A 17,755-nucleotide genomic window follows, 5' to 3' on the forward strand; every position below is an offset into this window, starting at 1 on the left:
ATCTAGTAGTGCTGTAACGTAGGCCAAGGTGCTAATGAGGCATGGTGGTGAATATCGTTCTTGTAATAGTATCAATTGTTTCAATATGTAAAAATCTGTTTAAAGCTATATGTTGAACCTGTACTCATGTCTAGCCATCCTAAAAATGAATCCCACAAGTTACCAACAGGCTTAGGCTTACAATCCTCCCTGAAAATGGATCAAAAGGCACACCCTGCTCAAGATGGCTCAATAATGTCCTTTTCTGGGAAAAGGTGACAGTAGCTCACTTGAATTGGAAAGGTTGCTCAGCCTTGGTATTTGGGTGGGGAGAGATTCAACTTTGCTATGTTATATTCACTTCAACTGGGGCTCTATCCCCATGAGGGTGCTAAAATCAAGCAACCAAAATTTATTTCAGCCAATGTTTAATGAAGATGTCCTTATGATGGGATTTAAACATATATATGAGGATAATTATTTTTCCTATTTGGCTAATTGCTATATTCCTCATTAAGAAAAGCCTGTCAAATGTCTTGAAAGATTAGGTCATGGCTATTATGTGCACATACTATAATTCTATTGCATGCTCTTTTCATGTTACATCATTGAAAAGAGCTCATAAGCCAGATTCCACACTCATAAGTTCAAATACCTTTCTTACTGCACCATTTGTTTTCAGTCCATAGCCAAGAAAATTGTCCTCATCACCAACCAGCCCCATATAGTGATTTCTGGCCACCGAATTATCATAGCTGTCCTTTTCTTAACATGAGCACATAAATAAGACACAGAAGCATAGCTGGCTGATTTCACCTACATTTTTGCATCTGCAACAAATGACTGCTCCAAAAAGGAGGCTGTGCCCAAAAGGTAGGGGTGTGGGAAACAATTGGGTCGTGAGTGTTCTGTAATATAGTAGAGCTCCCTCTTTACTGTTAAATGAAAAGCAGAGATTAGACACAGGAAAACAATAACATCCAACTTCCTCTATTTATAACCTCAGCGTTTATAACAGATCTAGCAATAAATTATCCATTAAGATAAGATTCCATTGTTTCAAAAGGATATGATACCCTAAAATTCTCATAGTAGTTAAAACAGGTTTAAATAAAGTCCAAATCTTTCTCTAACCTTAGGGTAAATATTTTTTGCCAAAATGTTATAGTCACACTTTACCAAAGGCCTTCCAAAGCATCACAGTCTAATTCCACTTTTCCATGTTTTAAAACATGGTCACCATTTGCTGGAGGAGAAGAAGAAGGAGAGTCCCATGATGCTCTTTGTAGGCTCCATGTAAGCCTAGTTTTCCTCTTCATCATAACCTCCTAAAAATAAGGGGTCTTCCTCCGTCTTTATCACAAAGGTGGAACTGCAGTTCTTGAAAACCTCTCGCTGCCTTCTTTCCCAGTGTTTCTCACTTCCCATCAGTCAGAGGAAAGAGTGCCCCCACAGGCCATCATTAACCTGCCAATTCTGTCTCCAAACAAGGGGGACAAGAGCTCACTAATTTGAAGATCAAAAAGCCACTTGTCCATTATATAATTGGAATGAAAGGCAAAATGTTGCCGTTCTGAAGAGCACAGTAATTACTAGCTGTTAATTGCTCTCTCGTGGTGGCTCACTTTTAATTAAAAAGAACAGCTCGTTGCAGACCGATAAGCAATGGTGGAGACCACTGGTTTAATCAACAAAGCAGAAAAATTTGTTTCTGCCACAGCCAACAACAGCTTGAGAAATCTTCAGATGTCCAAGTGAGATTAAAAACTGTCTATTTAGTGCAGTCAGATTTTATTTTAACCAAGGAAATGACTATTTGAAGTCTTCCAATGTGAGTGTCCCTGCCACATCCCCGCTGGTGCCATGGGGACTAATCACGGGCTGGGGTTGTGATCACTCAAGTAAAGAAATTTAGCGACTTTCCTCTTGACTTCATCATTCTTGGGTAATTGGCCTGTCTGAGGTGAGTACTCTTTTTTTTTTTTTTTTTTTAAGAAAGTGCTTTAAAGTATGGAAGGCCCACAGACTGTGCATTTAATTACTGTTCATATTTCATGCAGTCAAACTGAATTTCATTTAAAAAGAAAATGATTTACCTATCTTAAAAAAGCCTTGCTTAAATGCTCTGCTTTGTTTTTTGGTTTTTGGTTTGTTTGGGTTTTTTTTCTTGCCAGGGGTTATATATTTAGGTGCCAAAAAAATATGTTTAGGGCATCAAAGTTAATTCTGTAAGATGCTTCTCTGTCTTTTCTGCTTTCATCTAGTAGCCACAAATGACAGCTACCTTCCAGGGGGCAGAGGATACTCCTGGAAGGACAATACTGTATTTAGTTAAGAAGATTCCCTAGGTTAAATGAGGTTACTGGTCTTCGGCTTGTTCATATATCTCTAACTGTGGACACTGCGTATGTGGACCACACTCCAGCCTCTTTTCTTCTCCCTCTTCTTCCAACCTATAGAGGTGGAAAAGGCATTTGTTTTTAAAATTTGCATGTGTTTCCACTTCACTGTCCCTCATGGGTCTCAAGCCATATTTAAGTCTAGACTTTTGTCAAAGAGAAAATAATGCTCTGTTTACTAATCATTAGAAATACGTACCTCTTTTTTGTCTGGATTATATAAATAATGTGCCTCACCTCTGATACAAACTGCCAATCGAATATTTACCCTATGTATTGGGTAAACATTAGAGCTAATCATCCTGTACAAAATGGTTTATGACTCAGCTCAAATGGTGCTTCTGAAAAGATCTGTCCCCTTGCCAGCCACTAAAGCAAACTTCTCTTTCTACTAAACTAATAATAATGTTTGATACATAATCTACAGAGTAAACTATAAGCCAATATCCTTGGTGGACACAGATGCAAAAATCTTCACTAAGATGTTAGTAAACTGAATTCAACAATACATTAAAAGGATTATTCACCATGATCAAGTGGGATTTATTCCAGAGATGCAAGGATAGTTCAATAGCTGCAAATCAATCAACATGATATATCAGTCTTACAAAATGAGTGATATAAATTATATTGTCATCTCAACAGATGCAGGAAAAAACATTTGACAAATTTCAACACTCGTTCATGATAAAAATTCTCAACAAAGTGTGTTCAAAGGAAACATACCTCAACACGATAAAGGCTATATGTGACAAACCCACAGCTAACATCAAATTCAATGGCAAAAAACTAAAAGTTTAACTTTTAAGATCAGGAACAAGACAAAGATTCCATAATGCTAGAAATCCTAGCCATGGCAATCAGACAAAAAATATAAATAAATATTGGTAAGAAGGAAGTAAAACTGTCACTATTTGTAGATGACATGATACTACACATAGAAAACTCTAAAGACTCCATCAAAAAACCAATGGAAGTGGTAAATGAATTCAATAAAGTTGCAGGATGTGAAATTAATACCTAGAAATTGGTAGTATTTCTATACATTAATAATAAAGTAGTAGAAAAAGAATTTTTTAAAAAAATTCCATTTACAATTATGCCAAAAATAATAAAATACCTAAGAATAAATTTAACCAAGGAAGTGAAAGAACTGTGCTCTGAAAAATATAAGACAATGATGAAAAAAAAATTGAAGCCCATACAAAGAAATAGAAGATACATTATGCTCATGGAGTGGAAAAATTATTATTGTTAAAATGTCCATGCTATCCAAAGAAACTTACAGATTCAATGCAATCTTACCAAATGCCAAAAGCATTTTGCATAGAACTAGAACAAATAATCCTAAATTTGTATGGAACCACAAAAGATCTTGAATAGCCAAAGCAATCTTGAGAAAGGAGAACAAAGCCAGAGATACCACAATTCCAGCTTTCAAGATACACAACGACGCTGTAGTAAATGACACAGTATAGTCCTGGCACAAAAATCGACACGTAGGTCAAAAGCACTAGATAGACAGTCCAGAAATAAAGCCACACTTATATGGTTAACTAATATAAAACAAAGGAGACAGAATAAAAAAAAATAGGCAAAAGACAGTCTTTTCAAGAAATGGGCTGAGAAAACTGGACAGACATGCAAAAAGATGAAACTGAACCACTTTCTTATACCAAACACAAAAAATAAACTCAAATGAACTATAGACTTAAATATGAAGCCTGAAACCAGAAACTTCTAAAGGAAAACATAGGTAGTAATCTCTTGGACATTGCCCTTAGCAACATATTTACAGATATGACTCCTTGGGCATAAGAAACAAAAGCAAAATTAAACCATCAGGACAACACCAAAATAAAAGCTTTTGCACAGTACAGAAACCATCAACAAAACGAAAAGGCAATCTACCAAATAGGAAAGGATATTTGCAAATGATATATTTGATAAGGCATTAATATCCAAACTATGTAAACAACTCAACACCAAAAAACAAACAATCCGCCTAAAAACTGGGCAGAGGACCTGAACAGACATTTTTTCCAAAGATGATATAGAGATGGACAACAGATACATGAAAAGATGCTCAACATTGCTAATCACCAAATGGAAACCAAAACCACAATAAAATATCACCTCACACCAACCAGAATGGGTAAAATCAAAAAAATCAAGAAATAAGTGTTGGCAAGGATGTGGTAAAAAGGGAACACTCATACACTTCTGGTAGGAATGTAAATTGATGTAATAGGTGTGAAAGACAGTATGGAGGCTTCTTAGAAAATTAAAAATAGAAATACCATATGATCTGATAATTCCACTACTGGGTATTTACCCAAAGAAAGCAAAAACACAAATTCAAAAAGATATATGCACCGTGATGTACACTGCAGCATTATTAACAATAGCCAAGCTATGGCAGCAACATAAGTGTCCATAGATAGATGAATGGATGAAGAAGTGTGGTGTACACACACTGGAATATTACTTAGTCATAAAAAAAATGTTTGAGATCTTGCCATTTGCAACAATATGGATGGACCTAGAGGATATTATGCTAAATGAAGTAAGGCAGCGAGAAAGACAAATACCACATGCCTTCACTTGTATGTGGAATCTACAATGAACAAACAAACAAAAACAGACTTATAAATACAAAAACCAAACTGTTGATTGTCAGAATGGAGGAAAGCAGGAGATGAGCAAAATTGGTGGAAGAGATTAAGAGGTAAACTATAGATGGTAACTACACATATAGTGGTGAGTATTGTATAATATATAAAATTACTTTAACCACTATATTGTGCACTGAAACTTATATAGCATTGAATATCAACTACACCTAAATAATAAAAATTAAATAAATATACGTGGATTATAGAGATTTTAAAAAGATATAACCTACAAACACATGTAGGTAAATGGGTAACTGAATTCAAGGTAATGAAAAATTAACTTATTTTGCTAGCTTTATCTAATAGTCTTTATCTTGTCTTTGAAAGCACTGTTGACATCGGGCTGGGGGAGGCTGGCCTACTGGCCTCCATGCCAATCTCCATAGACAGCCCTCCCTCCTACTAGAGATTCATTACTTGAGCCCTAAATTAACTTCCCCACATTAAGATGTCTGCTCTGAGTAAGGAGTAGGGAAGGAAAAGAGAAGTTCTTCTCTATAAAGAGAAGTTCTATTTTCTTTTACTTTTCTCTTCATTTATAACCAAGAATAAAGGGCCTACTACTATGGAAAAAGTAGAATCCAATTTTAGTTTAAATCCCAACTCTACTGTTTCTTAGTAAGTAACCATGGTTAAGCTATTTGGTCTTCTAAGTTTCAGTTCGATCCAGGGAGAAGAAAGTAAATCTTTTAAGAAACAGTTGCAAAAGAATATTTGAAATAATATAGTAGGTGTTCAGTAAATGAACATAGTAGGTGTTCAGTAAATGACAGTTGGATACTGGTGATATGATACGGGTGCTAATTTAAGAAGGTCCCTCCCCATTCAGTCCTCTGTACACCTTGCCAAATACAGCGTGAGGACCTGGAGAAGACAATCCCAGAATTTTTTTCTTGAATATTCCCCCATTTTCTCCCAGTTTTACACTTGAACACTGTGTCTATGACATTAATTTAATCTCAGTAAAACCTGACATGAGGGTGAAGTGGGTCACAGAGAATCGATGAACAGCCCAAAGAAGAATTTAATAGTAGATTCACATTAATAGAAGAGGGGGTTGAAAAAAAAAGGATAGAGAATTATTTTCTAAAGTTTAAGTTCCTAAAAATTTTTCTCAGAGTATTAATGAGCAAAAGAACACACACGCCCACGCACACATTTCACCTTACATTCATCACCACATGTGTCATTTCTATAAATAAATTTGGTGACCTGAGGGGAAACTATTCATATGAGTACACCATCTTCCAATTTAAGAAAGCCAGGCAACTAAAAAAAGTCATAAAATTAAATTATTTTTTCCTAAGATAGGAACTTTCCTAAAGTATATATTCAAACTTGTTGCCTCCTTGATATAATATTCCTTTCTGACCCTTCTTCTCCTAGGAACTATTATATGGCTTCTTTTATTTCTCATTGATAATCAGAAAACTTTTAAAACTATTGCTGAACCCAGCAAAAAACTTAATGACTTAGTGAAGGTATAGTCTTATTTTTAGTGACAAAATGAACTTGAACCTATAAGTCATCCTGCCTGTATACAGACAAGGAAATATCAAGTTATGGAGCTGAAAGAAACCTATGAGTCTTATACAAATAGAGCCCTTTAAAAGTCACAAAACAAATACAAATAGTCACTAAATTCTACGCTCAGATAAATGCCAAAGAGAAATGTTACTAGGGACGCCCGGGTTGCTCAGTGGTTGAGCAGTCTGCCTTTGGCTCAGGTTGTGATCCCAGGGTCCTGGGATCAAGTTCCTCATCAGGCTCCCTGAATGGAGCCTGCTTTTCCCTCTGCCTGTGTCTCTGCCTCACTCTCTGTGTCTCTCATAAATAAATAAAATCTTAAAAAAAAAAAAAAGAACTGCTACTAATATGCCTCAGGGCTTTATCTTCTCCCAAAAGGCTGAGTGGCAAAGGGTCACCTATGTAAGAATAGAATTTGGTATTCAAAAGTGAATGGCCCATCCAGAAGCAGGATCCACCACCAATTCCTGGCATGATTCTGGGTCCTGTCACTTCTCTGATGTGATGATTGAAGTAGGGAAGCCCTGAAGCCTCATCCAGCTTGAAAAATCTATTTTTCCAGAACTGCTTTCTTAAAATATATATATATTTCTTAAAATATATATATATATTTCTTAAAATTTCTTAAAATATTTCTTAAAATATTTTAAGAATATATATATTTTATATATATATTCAGAACTGCTTTCTTAAATATATATATTTAAGAATATATATATTCTTGAAATATATTCTTATATATTTCATATATATATATATGTATATATATACATATATATATATATAGTGGTAAAATACCCATAAGATCAAATTTCCCATTTAACCAATCTTAAGTGTCCAATCTACACACACAGACTTGTGCACCCATCACTAAACCCATGTCCAGAATTTCTTCAATATCCCAAACTGAAACTCTGTACTCCTTAAATAGCAGCTCCCATTTCCTTCCTTCCCTAACCCCCGGCAACTGTTAGTCTACTTTGTCTCTACGTATTTACCTAGTCTTCGTATCAGTGGGATCGTCCATAACTTGTCCTTGGGTGTCTGGCTCTTTTCACTTAGCCTAATGTGCGTGTATCAGAATTTCCTTCTTTTTTCAAGCTGAATGATAGAACAGTCCACACTACGGATAGACCACATTTTGTTTACTCATTCCCCTGCTGATGGGCACTTAGGTTGTTTCCACCTCTTAGCAGCTGTTCATAAGGCTGCTATGAACCCTGGTGGGCAAATGTTTGTTTGCATTGCAGCCTGTGGGCCTTGGGCTCAGGCGCCCCATGAGAAGGTCGGGAAGCCGGGGTACAGCAACGTGTCTGGACTCGGTCTATACCATCCCAACCGCAGAAGATGCTCAACAAATTCCTTCTACTATGAGAAAGCAGAGTCAGCCTCTTCGGATCGATTGCATGCGAAGCCCAAATCCCCTCACAGGCTGTGGGCCATCTCCCACACGTGCACGGAGCTGGTGAAGGGCAAAAGCCAAACAATGTGTTTACGCACATTTCTGAACACTCATCTTCCTGCAGCTACTCCTGCATCCAGACCAGGAGGCCCAGGCCGATCCTGAGCACAGGCACTTCACGCTTGGAATGTGGAGGGGGAGCATTTTTTCTTTTCTTTTTTTTTTTCCTACTTCCTGTTCCTAATTTTCAGGCAGCACCTGTCACCAGCAGTCTTGACTTTCACAGTTTTCTTTTGAGCCCCTTTGCTTTTTTTTCTCATACTTGTTCTAAGGTTTATCAGAGGAAACACTTGCCCTCCCAAGGATGGCCTCCACGCTGTGACAGATTAATCCAGGTTGAGTGAACTTCCTTCAGACAGAGGACACTAATTATTATGAAGGCACTTAGAACACAATGCGAGCTGACATCTGACAGACCATTCCCTGCCAGCTCTGCATTGTCTTAATGTCAGACCCTGTCAGTTCCCAGCCTTAATTACATCCTGTTTACAAACATTAGGCCTGACTTCAGATGAAGCCTTAACAAAGGTTGACAAAGGTCAGGGTCACCTCACAAGGATGTTATCTGTCTGTACTCTCCTCCTGATAAACCAGAGGTAGAGGGCTGATTTGGGAGATAGCTTTCAGAGCAGAAAAATGCACTGTGGTCACTGGAATATCTAATCTCTGCGGACACATTTTCACCCAATCTGCTAAGCGCAGTGCAGGGACAGGGGGCCACATGTAGAGACCAACTTGGTGCTGCTCGTTATCTGGAATCCCCCGAGGGCAGACGTGGCAAAAGGGTTGGGAAAAACCTTCAGCAGGAAGGCGGTAGTCACCCTTTGCCACTCAATCAAGAAAAACAAATTCAAGAATTAGGAAAGGGACCCCAGTTAAAACAGAGACCCGTTTCAAAGATAACAAGCAGATTTTAACTAGTAGCTATAACCTGATTTTTTTTTCTTTCCAGTCATTTTGGAAATGCTTTCGGGTTAGGATCAAGCAGCAAACTTTTCTCAAGCACGATGCTCTTTAGGTTCATTTTAATGTAAGAGACTTAAGGTATCACGTCAGACTTTTATGCCAAACGATCAGACCTGGGCATTTTTGAATTTCAACAGTAATTCAATAGTTTTTCAGGCTCCAGCCTTAGTGAGCAGCCATCGAACTCTATATTTCATAAACAGGAAGACTGTGGCCCGATGTGGTTAAATTATTTCACATAATTAGCTCTCACTGCACACTGGTGGCAAGGCCAAGGCCAAGCTAGAGCCAAAATCTCCCCCACCTAGTCTGGGCTTATTTAGAAGTAAACAGGTTTTTTTTGTTTTGTTTTGTTTTGTTTTTTGCTAGTGTTCTTAATGAGTTTGGCATCTAGTACCAGACGGGTACTAACTAGATTAACAACTTTTTTTCATTTCGCCTCTTCAGCCCTCTTTCCTGAAGAACCTACATTCTTTTTATCTTAGGCTCCTATCTTCCAACCCATAAATGGAAGCACTTTTTTCTCTGGAAAGCACTCCTCGGAGTCTTCCAATTCCCCCCGGGACACACAACAGCACTCCGCAGATCATTCATAGAGTTGGCTTGGGCGCTGGCTGGTTCTTCCCACATTATCAAGACTTCTCCTGTGCCAGGTCTCTGTCCTGTTCTCCTTTGAGCGCAGTGAGCTGCATTCTGTTCGACAGGCCTACTCCCCAAATGTAGACCTTGTAGAAGTAAGATCCAGTTGTATTTCCAACAACTTTGTCATAATTGGTTTTTTAGACCAACACTGTTTTGTAGAAATTGGCCTCCTCTCGTCTCTAACTCCTCCCATGTCATTGACACTACTCTGCCACAACCTACGTGCCCGAGCTACTCTCAGGCCTACTTGCTTGGTCACTCTCCCAAGAGTCTCACCTGGTCCTAGAGTTTCCATTTCTTGCCACCAGTGGGTCACTCTGAATTTCTTAGGTTTCGTTCTTACTCTTTACATCTTTGCTTCCTCATCTCTGTGAGAGGCATCTGTGGCATCATGTCAACACCAATATGGTAAGTCTAAGAACAAGTTGTTTCTAGGATCTTCCTCCCAACTCTCCCATTTTGGAAAGAGGAAACACCATTCTCTTGACCCCAAATTTTTATGCTTGAGAGGTCTCCTCAGCCCTACCTACTTCCCTGCAGTGAGGAACCGTGGCTTGTGGAGTGCTTTGTCCAAAGTGTCTGCCACAGTACCTAGAACATAGTGGGCACTTATTAATATCTGATGCATGGATAAAGGAGCAGAAAATGGAAGAGCCAATGAATGAATGGACAAACGTGGTGAAATTGCTGAGTCTTATCAATTCTTTCCCCACAGCATCCTAGCTCTTCCTCTACACTTCCTCCTTCATGGTCATCTCCATTTTCAAAGATTCTGTAACCAGGAGTCTGAAATACTACAAACCATAGCTGAATCACCTGCCTTAGTTTCTCCACCTAATCCCTCCTAACTGTGGCTGGGCACAGAGAGTAAGTAGTCTTGCGCAAAAAAAAAAAAAAAAAAATGGTGCTTCAATACTGCCTTTAAAATAGATTCCTTGCAATAATCCTATTGAATATTCTAATTTGTTATATAAAAATGTCAAGTAGCTTTAGGCCCAGGTCCAACTTCTGGCAAGAGTGACTTATTTTGTTCCCCCCAGATGACAATGAAATGCTGTTAACTATCCTTTGCCTACGATCTTCTGAACAGGTGTGCGCCCCATAACACTCTGTGGTCTAGACCAGATTTCCCAGCTTACGAGAGATTATGTCATTTGGGACTGAATCCAAGACTTGGCTTAAATAAAGATGTATTACTGCCTTGCTGCTCATGCATCGACCGCATGCACAGAGTAAAGGCAGATGAATCTGCCCATCAAATGTAATATGGAGCTCTCTGACGACAAACTTGACTTACGGTAGTAAAATTGAGGTTACAGTGAAATTGAACTAAAATCCCTAGGTGTTACACTACTTTAACGTGTTTCACTCACTGTGATGAGCTACATAGTTCAGAAGGCGGTAGTTACCGAAGGTTAAAAAAGTTGTATTCTAAGATATTTTCATTTGTAGAGCTGTAAATTTTGTGTTTGTTATGTCTGCCAGCTAGTGGCTGGAATGTCTAGTAGGAATTTCTATCAATTCGCAGGGGGAATAAATGTGGGATGGGGGAGGAGGAGGGCGAGGGAGGAGGGCCAAAGGGGAAATGAATGAAAGAATGAATTCTTTCCTTAATAAAACCTTGAGGAATTGTGATAAAGCTGGCCTTTTTGTGTGCATTACATATACATTTTAGTGCTAAGTACAGTTTAAAGATGGACAATAATCATCTGTTATCGGGGTCACACTGACACATTAATGGTTCTATTTGTAAGTCTTAAGACAAGATCAATAATCAAGAGCTTTAAAAACATCAGGCACACCTGCAATGTCTTCTCACCGCTGAGAAATAACTGCCTGCCCTCTTTTCAAGAGGTTGTTTTACTTTCATTGCATTTGTAATGTCAGTCATACGCACAACCCGCTCTCCCGTCAGAATTGGGTTACAGCCAGTGGCTAACGCCTCCGGAAATACAGACCTAATATTTCACAATAGCTCTATGAGGGTCTGCAACCACATGCTTCACTAACCCAAACAAGAAAATCTAATTTTAGAGGGAAAAGAGCTGAGAGGGTCATAAGGAAACCATGTCGGTAATCTAGTACACACCTTAAGTGTGCAAAAGTTCAGTGTTTAAGTGAACTCCCAAATTCCTAGCGCACTCACAAGAAGCTGTCTAATTCAAGTGTAAGGAATCTTACCACAAGATTTCATAAAATGCAACTTTTCCCAATGGGAAGAGAGACACAAACACAACCGAAAACTCTATAATTTTTAAGCAGAGAGTCAAAGGAAAGATATCATTTTACAGAATAACTTAGTTTGCCAAGCTGATTCTGTCTTTCTCAGTGGTGGATGGTTGGGGACGGGGCAGCGATGAAAGTCTGGCGTGCAAGGAGTCCAGAGCACGTGAACATGTGAAAGCAGAGACTTCGAGGGTGCAAAGTGAACCAGAACCCTCAGTGCCCACTACAAGATGATCAGGAGGATTAGAGAACCAGTTGTGCCCGCAGTGACCACTGGAGCCTACTAGGGTGCCAAAATCTTTCCTCTCATTCAGGTCTGGATCCAAAGCAAGATAATTTTTAATATAAAAAAATGCTAGGTTTGGGGCACCTGATGGCTCAGTTGGTTGGGCGTCTGCCTTCAGCTCAGGTCATGGTCCTTGAGTCCTGGGATCGGCCCCACATCGGGCTCCCTGCTCACTGGGGAGTCAGCTTTTTCCTCTGCCCCTCACCCTGCTCATGTTCTCTTGCTCACTCTCTCTCTCTTACACATAAATAAATTAAATCTTTAAAAAATAATTAAAAATTAATAATAAATCAAACAATGCTAGATTTGATTGTGAAGCTATACCATGTGTGGAATAGGACCGGGTGCTGCCCTCATTCTTCTCTCCCCAGCACCTTGTACAACACCCAACAGGCAACAAAGGCCCAATGAATGAGTGAATGAACAAGACAATACAGCAGGGGCTTGAACATTACTTTGGTGCCCCATATACATCATCCTTTAAAGCAATCCCTTTAAAATATCTGAGAGCCAGTATACTCTTAAATCAACTTTTCCACACTATACAATTCAACTCAGAAAATAAATGAAAATAAGGCATGTAATTTGCTATCTCTCTGGTAAGCAATCAAAAAAATTCAAATCCCAACACAAACAGTGGTGAATAATTCTGTCCTTAAAAACCGAGAACAGGACTGTCCACAGCAGCTCCACCCATATCGCACAACTAGGTGAGCAGTTATCTTCTGAGCATGACAGAAGGAAGCTTGAGTAAAGTTCCTACCCAGAAGAGCCAACCTCACCTTCATCCCACCATGATGGTGGCTTTTCTATGGGCCTTCGAGTGGAAAGAAAAAGAAAGAAGGATCTGCTAGGAGTTTTTGCCTTTAGGCCAGACCCTGAGAAACAATATTAGGTCATGTAACAATCCAACTCGCTCCCCCCATATGTCTACCCATGTTTCTGAGCAGCTAGGAGCTGGCCAACTCCCACAGGGCTGGCAGCTTAGGCAAATAACAGTCATCACTGATTGATACAAAGTAGATATTCGGTACAGCCTTATAAAGTAAATATTAGCATCACCATTTTATAGAAGAGAAAGTTCAGGCTAACTTATTTAGCAGGTGAGCTGGGATATGAACCTCAGTTTGTTTGACTCTGAAACATGAGATTTTTTTTTTTTAACCACACAGCTCTGCCTCCTGGGTCCTTTGGTAAGTTCATACTCCAAATGAGAATATAGTTATGTAAAGAGGCACTCTCTTCCATATTCAAACAAGCTATCATTTTTAGATAAAATCCTTTGTATATATTGGCCTAATAATTTAAGCCCAATAGCTTAGAGTTAGAAAAAACTGAAATATCACAAAGTAATAAATATCATAGAAGTCTTTCATTCCACCATATACTGAAGAAGGAACCTTCTTTGTAAGAGTGTCTTACAAGCTTTACTTGTACTTGTGAAAATAAATATATCATATTAACATTACATAGTATTTTTCCGCTGGAAGAGTTCAAAGCATTTTTCAAATGCCAATTTGGGTATCTGCTTGAGAAAAAAAAAAAAAAGAAAAGCTGAAATATTATAGACAAACTCTAGGAGGTATCTCTTAAATAATTTAACTTCCTTCTTCCCAAAAGAATGTAGGCATCTCAAGATAAAACACATATCAACAATGAAACTATTCATGTTTAAGTCCAGAATTCACGGAGAAGAACAAAAAAAAAAAAATCCACAAACAAACTTACTACCAGCTACTACCATTTGAGCACTGAATTTAGTGTTCAGCTTCTTAAAAAACAAGGTGAAAAGAAAAAAAATGGGCTGGATATAGTTCTTATTATCCAAGAAAAGGGCTTTCTGTGGACTATAGTTTAAGAAACTCTGAAAAAGATTTTGGGCTTCTCCTACCACTATTTTACAGAATATACATAGACACTCTTCATGCGACATTACTTTGACCCTCAACAAACGCTAAAGGAGTATCATTTTAAAAGTAATCTGTTTCAGATACAACTCTTTTTTCCTTCTACATGGGTCATATCTGATTTTTACACTAATGAATAGTATACTTGATTCCTGTCACCTCCTTTGCAAGATCTTGTAGTCTATACATTTCCAGCAATTGAAGTCGATTGTTTTTTAAGGTTAACATCTATGGACCATTTCCTATGTGAGCTTAGCCCAGTGCTCAGCACACGTTCTCTTGGCTCAGAGATCTATGGCTTTTAGAGATCTTTACCCTCAGTGTCAGAACCATAAGCAGGAGGCCCAGGGAATCCAGCCCAGGTTTGTCTGATTCCAGAACCAAGCTCTTAATCATTATGCCACAAGTCCTCTTCCATCACCCGTGTACCATAAGAGTGTGCAACATTGTTATCTGTATTTCCAAAGTCAGGTAGATAAGAGTATCTTCCTAGAAAATCAAGGTTTTCCTTAGGTCAATTCTTTAAGAATAGGCTCACAAAAGAGATCTGGACGTTAGTTGCTTTTGATCAGATAAAGGATTTGAAATCATAACCTGAATTTTCTTTTAAATCTAAGCAACAACAGACAATAAATACTGCAATATGTAGGTAAATGAAAAGGGTCTATATGGATGGTAGAAAGTTATATGCTTCATAGAATAGGCAATAGGAAGTTTCTCTTCAGGTCACCAATCAACTCAAAGTCAGTTGAAAGTAATTGTCATCATTGATAATATTCTAGATGAAATCAGTTAGTGGTCAAAGCAAACACCTAAAATACCATGGACCATGCTACAAAAACCCAGAAGTAATTATCACTCATCATTGCCCTGGCAGGAAGCTCCAGGGAGACCAAGGACTGAATGAGTAAAGGGACCACTATCACCTCTTAAATCTTGGCCGACTATTTCCAGATGAGCTATTTGGCATAGTGAGGAAATAGAGCTCAGAAATCTTGCCCAGATGTTGCATTTCACCTAGAAATTACCAATAATTGAGTTCGTGAACCTTTAGTTTCATTTATAAGACAATGGATGCACCCGAGCATACTAATTTTGCTACTACTTTTAGGTAGATTGTCTCTCTGAATTTTGTATGCACCTAAGCATGTAGGTGTATACACCTAAGCATGTAGACATTTTCAGTTATGCCGGGAAGAGAAAAAAAAGATTTTGCTAATTTGTCCCAGGACAGTTATAGAGGGAAGGGACTGTCCTTTAAGGCTTATACAAATAAACTCTTTCTCTCTCTTCCAATCAACCTAAAATACTTTCTGAACTCCAAAGTTTTTCAAAAATATGTTAGACAAAAAAAGAAAAAAGAAAGAAAAATCTAGAGTTACTGCTCTTTTCAAGACATTATAGTAGAAGAACACCTAAGCCACTAGTGATGGAAACTGTTTCTCATAAAGACATTCCCAAAACAATGAGAGCCCAATGTGAGCCCAAGGATTTCTATCCGTGGATTCAGTCAGGCTCTGTGCCAGGTACTAGGGATTCAACAGTGAAAAACACAGAAATAGTCCTTGTCTTCAAGGAGTTTACATTCCAAGAAAGAAAGAAGACATATCAAATCATGCATAGCTATTTAGTTAAAATTATGATAAGAAAATATCTGACAAGTGAAACCATGGTGCCCTCCAATTTAATTACAAGGAACCTAGATTCTTGAGGGGGTGAGGAGAGGAACAATAGGATGTCGGTTATCCAAAAGCAGCTCCAAGAAAATGCTTTTAAAAATAAAACTTAGAAGCATTTATCCTGGGATTCTGGACCTAACCTCCAATTCTGGCAAACTGGATTCATTGTTGAGTCTGGTCACCACGTTGAAATAGCAACCTGGCCCCATAAATTCAAATCCCTGGATATATAGATACATATGTACTATATATTTTACTCTCTACTGTTTTTTTTTCCCTTGCCAGCTTCACATTTTATAGACATCCTCATAGCAACGTGAGGAATGGCTCCATCTTAAACTTGACAACCAGAATGACAAAATCTTGACTTTTTTTCTGTTTCCTTTCTCCAATTAATTTAAAAAAAATATTTTTAATAAATACAAACACTTCTCTCAGGGTAGAATTAAGACTCATCTTAAAAAGAAAAATAGAAAAATGTTTGTCTAGTTTCAAAACAGCTGCTATGATCTAGCCTGAATTTTTTTTAAAGATTTTATTTATTTATTCATGAGAGACCCACAGAGAGAGAAGCAGTCTCCTGTAGGGAGCCCAATGTAGGACTCGATCCCAGGACTCCAGGATCACGCCCTGAGCTGAAGGCAGACGTTCAACCACTGAGCCATCAGGTGCCCCTACCCTGAATTTTAAAATCATAGACTCATATTACACTAGACTCTGGTTAAATCTTAGAATGTATCTCATCCAGCCCTTCATTTTATAGACGAGGAAACTGATAATGTGCTACTGATTTGTGAGGACCTCAATCACTTAACCCTTGAGACACTGAATGTGGTATATGTCAAAGCCGCATGAACTCTGACGTAGAACCACAGGAAGAATGGAAACCATCTAAACACACCAAACTGTGTGCAAAAGCACACTATGTGTAGTTGCAACCAAATTAACTGGTGAATCACTGCTCTCCAACATCAGGAATACAAACTAGTTCTACACAGAAAACAGTATGGTTGTGATACCAAGTGAAACACTCAGCTTAGTGCCTGGCTTTTGGCAGACTCCACTTTTATGAAGAGCCCATCCTAAGGAAAGATGGAGGAAGGTGGGGAAAACCAGCATGGCTTCTTGCCCCAACAGACACCTGCTGAATCAGTTTGAAAAATGCCCAAGGCTCCTTGGATTGGGAAAACTACTCTGACCATTTTTTTTCTGCTGCTCCTTGAAGTAGACACTCATGATTTTTGACAGCTCAGCATTCATTCTCTGACTTTCCAGGAATAACTGCTGTTTCTCTCTCCCACTCACAGGCCTGTTGCTCAGGTGAGGCGGGCTCCATACTCTTTCACACCAGGCTCCAAAAGAGAGCACATAACCCAGGCCTAGCCAATAGGATCATTTCATCCCTTGGCTGCAGTGGAGGCTGGTTTGAGGTCAGGCACCAGGCCCAAGCCAGGCCAAAGTCTGCATTCGGACTGTTTATGGGGAACAGTTGGGAAAAAAGAGCTTTTCTTGTTACACGAGCAGAGAGCTTCCTGGAATCACAATAAGAATGGAGACAAACTGAGAATGAAGCCAACATGGAGGAAAACAAAAGAGAGATGGAAAGAGTCTGAGCCACAATGACATTGTTGAATCCCTGGTTTAACACCTGCCCTCAACTTCTCAGTTACCTCCTCCAGCAAAATCTCTGCCTTTATTTTTCTTTAAGCAAATTGAAATTCAATTTCTGTCTTTGGCAAACACAAGTGTTCAGACCAATAAACTCATCTCCCCAACCCTGTACTCTTCCCAACCTCCTCTTCCTTGGCCTTCCAAGTACAGTGAAATGGGCACTAGGAGGTCTGAGTTCTGATCCTGGGTCCACCACTTCTTTGAACAACAACCTCTCTAAGATTCAATTTTATAAAAAGGGGGTGGAGGCTATCTAACAATGCTAAGATGAATCTTACCTTGAGACCCAAGCCAGGTCATTGATACAAAAGCACTCTGGTAAACACATAATGTTTT

The 17,755-nt window shown here is 38.7% G+C and overlaps 1 protein-coding gene and 1 long non-coding RNA gene across 9 annotated transcripts in view; both read right to left on the reverse strand.

Annotated features, from left to right (window-relative positions):
* MECOM (MDS1 and EVI1 complex locus) overlaps window positions 1–17,755 on the reverse strand; it is a 552,947-nt gene that overhangs the window by 396,047 nt on the left and 139,145 nt on the right. The window lies entirely within an intron of this gene.
* LOC140622274 (uncharacterized) lies at window positions 1,926–17,739 on the reverse strand. Its single transcript, XR_012022041.1, has 2 exons — window positions 17,698–17,739; window positions 1,926–2,432 (listed from the first exon to the last, which is right to left on the reverse strand). It is a non-coding gene; the product is annotated as an uncharacterized lncRNA (long non-coding RNA).

The sequence above is a fragment of the Canis lupus genome, chromosome 31, assembly GCF_048164855.1.
Source record: "Canis lupus baileyi chromosome 31, mCanLup2.hap1, whole genome shotgun sequence".
NCBI classification, from domain to species: domain Eukaryota; kingdom Metazoa; phylum Chordata; class Mammalia; order Carnivora; family Canidae; genus Canis; species Canis lupus.